The sequence below is a fragment of the Mauremys reevesii genome, linkage group 9 (genome assembly GCF_016161935.1).
Source record: "Mauremys reevesii isolate NIE-2019 linkage group 9, ASM1616193v1, whole genome shotgun sequence".
Classification (NCBI taxonomy): Eukaryota; Metazoa; Chordata; order Testudines; family Geoemydidae; genus Mauremys; species Mauremys reevesii.
In genome coordinates, this window is record NC_052631.1 from 51,369,456 (window position 1) to 51,375,125 (window position 5,670).

General features: G+C 44.6%; 1 long non-coding RNA gene across 1 annotated transcript; it reads right to left on the reverse strand.

Moving 5' to 3' along the window:
- Positions 1–1,460: 1,460 nt before the first annotated feature.
- LOC120371532 lies at positions 1,461–4,661 on the reverse strand. Its single transcript, XR_005584427.1, has 2 exons — positions 4,361–4,661; positions 1,461–1,681 (listed from the first exon to the last, which is right to left on the reverse strand). It is a non-coding gene; the product is annotated as an uncharacterized LOC120371532 (long non-coding RNA).
- Positions 4,662–5,670: the final 1,009 nt, after the last annotated feature.

Genomic DNA, 5,670 nt, shown 5'->3' on the forward strand with positions numbered 1-5,670 from the left:
AATGCTACTGCTGTAGCAGTTTTTAAAAAGGGTAAACAGGATGACCCAGGTAATTATAGGCCTCTCAGCCTGACATCAATCCTGGGCAAGATAATGGAGCAGCTGATATGGGACTTGATTAATAAAGAATTAAAGGAGGGTAATGTAATTAATGCTAAGCAACATAGGATTGTGGGAAAAAAATCCCATCAAAGTAACTTGATTTTTTTTTATTAGATTACTAGTCTGGTTGATAAAGGTAATAGTGTTGACATAACAGACTTCTGTAAGGTGATTGACTTGGTATTGCACAACATTTTAATTAAAAAACTAGAACTATATAAAATTAACATGGCAGACATTAAATGGATTAAAACTAGCTAACTGATAGGTCTCAAAAGGTAACTGTAAATAGGGAATTGGTATCAAGTGGGTGTGTTTTCAGTGAAGTCTGCAGGTTCTTGCTCTATACTATTTAACATTTTTATCACTAACCTGGAAGAAAACAGAAAATCATCACTGATACATTTTGCAGATGACATAAATATTGGAGGAGTTGTAAATAATGAAGTGGACAGGTCACTGATAAAGAGTGATCTGGATAGCTTGGTAAACTGGGTGCAAGCAAATATGTATTTTAATAAGCCTAAATGTAAATGTGTACATCTAGGAACAAAGAATGTCGGCCACACTTATGGAATGGGGGACTCTCTCCTGGGAAGCAGTGACTTTGAAAAAGATTTGGAGGTCATGGTGGATAAGCAGCTGAACATGAGCTCCCAGTGTGATGCTGTGGCCTAAAGAGCTAATGCAATATTAGGATGCATAAATAGGGTATCTCAAGTAGAAGTAGAGAAGTTATTTTTCCTCTGTATTTGGCACTGTTGTGGCGGCTTCTGGAATCTTGTTTCCAGTTCTGGTGCCCACAATTCAAGAAGGATGCTGATAAATTGAAGAGAGTTCAAAGAAGAGCCATGAGAATGATTCAAGGATTAGAAAACCTGCCTTAGAGTGACAGACCCAAAGAGCTCAGCCTATTTAGCTTTACAAAAAGAAGGCTAAGGGGTGACCTGATCACAGTCTGTAAGTATCTATATGGGGAACAAATATTAATAATGGGATCTTCAGTCTAGCAGAGAAAGGTCTAACATGATCTAATAACTGGAAGTTCAAGCTTGACAAATTCAGACAGGAAATAAGGTGTAAATTTTTGACAGAGAGGGTAATTAAGCATTAGAACAATTTACTGAGGGTCATGGTGGGTTCTCCATCACTGACAATTTGTAAATGGAGACAATTTTGTTTTTGTTGGTAAGAGAGACAGAAGTTGGTCCAGTAAAAGGTATAACCTCATCCACCTTGTTTCTCTAATATCTGGGACTGACATGGCGACAGCAACACTGCATACATGTGATGTGTTCATTCAGGCTTAGCCTCAGCAATTACAGGAATAACTCAGGTAGCCAAACATACTTCACCAGTGCAGGAACAGTTGAAGTTTATAAAGTGTTGTGCTAGCTGCTGTCCCTTTAAGAAAAGGAGCAGAATTCACCACACGGTACACCCCCAACCAAAGAGCTACCACTCAGCTAGCCATGTTGATGTGGTGTGAAGGGGTCCTGAGCATTCCCCAGTCAGGCAGTTGAACTATATCACGTTTGCTACCGACTGTCCTGGACGGCTGTGAATTCCTGAGGCTCACCTGGGAAATTGTAAAAATGTCAGAGTTTAGAGAACAGATTAAGAACCGAATTAGAAATACAGTCCGATATGGCGATGAAAAATATCTGCATCAATGTGCCATCGCAAAGGGTAAGTGCAAGAAAACAGTACATGTTCCAGGGAAAGAAACAGAATAAATCAGAGAAAAATCTGCTTGGTTGCAAAGATCTCACACGCTCCATTCTCACTCCCCCTTCTTGCCCAGTTTGTTTCTTTCTTATTATACGTCTGTGCTACTAGGATGCCACAGTGATTTCTCACTCTGAGGGTGCTTCCATTGTGAGTATTCCTGAATTCCCAGGATTACATGCATAAGAGTAAAGGGAGTATATTTGTAAGGACATTTCCCTCACTTGGCTGTCACAGAAGCAAGGAGGGACTGCACAGTGTGTTAATTGGGAAAGAGACAGAACTAAGGTGATGATCATGCAACTATGTAGGGGGCCCGGCCACGCAGATCCACTTGAAAGGTTGTAGCTGTAGCTATAAGCCAGTCGTACTGACAGAGAGATATAGCTGGGGGCGGGGGCGGGGGGGGGACATTTAATTAATGCTGTTTCACCAATCTGGGGTGGATCAAATGGCTGTTGATGGCTTCACTGCTGTGTATCATTTTGTTTACAGAATTATATTAAACCATACAGCACCTCTTGCTAGGCATGATTAGGCAAAGAACACTCATTACCCTTTCCCCACCCCATCCTTCCATACATCCCAATTAAAAGGTGTCACTGGAGAGGTTTTGTAAAGTGAGCCGCGAATCTGGATGATACAGCATGCGGGACAGGAGACATTGCTGCATCTAAGCACTGTTCAATTATTCATTTCCTATTTCTGCATATACAAAAGGTTAATCCACCAGGCGCTCGCCACATAGGGAAAGCGGCTCTTTGGAGACAGCTCCATATTAGTTCTTTTCTAATGGTTTTTCAAGCATTATCTAGCCTCTGTTTCTTCTGTGGTGGGGGAGGGAACACATATTATAATAAGAGCGTCCTCTGTCTCTTCCAGACACTCAAGAGGGATCGTGATCTGGTGGGTGTGGGGAATGAGTGTAGGGGCTCATATGATGCCAGTATTTTAGCAGGAGGATCATGCCAAACTATCCTACCATTGCCTTCAATAAACCTACTGTTCTAGGGGTACATGTGCTTGTGTGCCACTATGTGGTATGTATAATATGCCTCCCCTCTGTATCTGACCCAGAGAGCAGATAAGGTGGCTATAGCTAGCCACTAAGTGGTGAATGCCTTCAGTTCAAGATGCAGTGGCTTGTGCTTTAGTTCCGGAGAGCCCAGGTTCAAACCCCAGGGAGAACCCAAATGATACCCAGAGAGTGTGTGGGGTGAGGAATTGGTAAGTACGTTCATAAAACAATGCCATTGTATCCCAATCAAGGGGGAGTCATGCTGACCGTGCCTGATTGCGCACACTGGGAGTGTTTCTCCTTTCTTGCTGAGATGCAGACTGGGAGCACAGTCCTGGGCTTGGCTCTGGGCAGGAGGGGGAGACTGAGCAGGGATAAGTCATCTGTGCCATGGATAACTTAGCAATGTGCAGGGAGGGGATGACCTCCACCAGAGGGAGAGGCTGAGCTCTGGCAGGGGCAGAGAAATTCATCAGTGTTGTCAGTGTCACTTTGAATTGCAAACCCAAGAGGATGTGTGTTCAATTTAAAAGGTTATAGCTGTGTGGGATGGAGTCTGGCCCATGGCCTCCTGCAGCTTAGGGGCATTGGTGTTTCAGAGGCAGCAAAAGCTCACCTTGACTGGGAAGGGGACTTGCTTTGGAGTTAGGGGTATATGCAGAGAAGCCCAGGGTGAGGTGCAGAGGGAGCGCGATAGCACCTGGGCTCTGGAAGAGGTGGGGTTGTGGGAAGGAGGCGGGGCAGACTCACTACCGTCTTGGAGATACACAGCAGGCTGAGGAAGCAGCACAATCAAGGCAACTGTGGCAGCATGGTGTCCCCACCAGAGCTGATAAGAGGGGAAGAAACGATGGACAATTGTACTGGGGCCCTGAGCTCAGGAGAGGCCCCCAAAAGATCTGAGTACATAAAGTGAAATGGGAGGGGCTGGAGCCCATCAAACATCAGGTACTGGATTCCCATATTTTTCTTGATGGGCGTGATCCCTGGTCCCCTGTTCCAGGCACCCAGAGCATCCAGCCACCCGCTTCCTGGCTTCCTGTATCAGCTGCTGCCTTTCTCCAACTGGCACAGACTCCTGCTCTGGAGGGGAAACAGCCCTCTCTCCAGGGGAATAGGGAGTCACATTTAATGAGAGAAAGGACCTTCAGGTGGGATTTACTTGCAGTAGCCACTGAAAAAGTGTTCAATAATTTTTATGCTAAGGACAGCCTCAGACTGTTCATTCTCTCCCTCCAAGACATTCCACTTGCCAACTGGTTAGCTATACACAAGAGTGGGTTCATATCACTGGCTCTCAGGCAGTGCTCCATGGGCCACTAGTTTGAAATTTCCTTCCTGATGGCCTGCAGCATGAAACATGCGGAGAACCAAGTAGTGTGGGATTTGGGATTGGAAGTGTTTGGATTCCATCTACATTACTGATGAGATGTCCAATAACCCAGGCTCAGCCAGCTTTATTAGTCAAAGACAAAATAGCACAACCCAGAAAGGAAAGAGATAATACTTTACCAATCTGATCTGGGAAGCAGAGTCTTGCAGCATTCAAACTGCTCCAGAATTATGGGCTCACGTCTGTTCATTATATATTACCCTGGCTTACAACAAACAGAAGATTACACCTAGTTCTTATCTTGATTTGAACATTGTTTCCCAGAAATCAGCAAACCAGAGACATCCTGACCCAGCCCTAGCTTGGTACTGATTACATATTGGTCAAGTGTCAGTCAAAATCATTTATCTTCTCTCTAGCTTGCTGTGCCAGCTGTACCAAACACTATTATATTTGGGAAATTTTAACATACATCTCATCTCTGACAGATTCTAGGGATACACAGAACCAGAAGTTCACAGTAAGTTTAGCAGGAACACAGCAAAGCATTCTGGAAGTGTGGATCATTGTTACACGCTGTTAGCATAAGCACAAAGAATACAAAGCCTTTTAGGAGTATGGCAGCTAACTGTAGGGAGAGTGATCTACAAGCATATCTTTCTCTTATGAATTGGAGAAAGGGTAAAATTACTGGAGAACTACTAGTAGACTGGCTGAAGTGTATGCATGTCCCGTCAGTGCACCACTGCACCTGGACACTCAAACTGGGCCCCTTGTGCCATGCTGATATCATTGCCTCCGTTTGGTGGAGCTAGGAGGATCCGCACTAGCGCAGACTGTTCACCTAATTATTCTTCAGAGAAATGAGGAGTTTGGCAATGGCCAACATTTTGTGAAAGGACACAGTGAGCAGGAGTGCTCTCTGTATTGTACCCCAAGTCACCGCTGCTTCCCTACACTCATCTAGGCCATCCAGAATTAGCGACCCCTAGCATGTGGATGACCCTAACTCTCTTCTATTATTTATTCTACCGGGCTGATCTCCCTGATAGGGTTCGGAAGGTCAGCACGATATTAATATGCTGAACTGGGGAATGCCATAGGCTGGAAATTGAGTTTGTCACACCAGAGTGATTCTCATTGATGGCATTTGATTTGTTATTAATATTAATTTTATTTTTGATGGAGACTTACAAATACATGCCACACGCTAAATGTTTCAGAGGTGCCAATGCTCAGTGGTTGAGAAACATAAACACACTTCTAGTGGGTCTATCCTTAAAAGCAATATGTCCCCATATTTCGCTACACTGTGAGACACAGAGCCCAGCAAGTGAAAGGAAAGAGGGTCCTAGAAGTGCCAAGAAGAGTGAAACGCAAGGAGGCAGAAGTGGAGCCAGTGCCATGTCTGGAAGCTGTCTCAACTCAGGGTTCTGTAGCTCGCAGTAGGAGTGGGGCTGGGAAGCAGCCACTTCATGTCCCACAATCC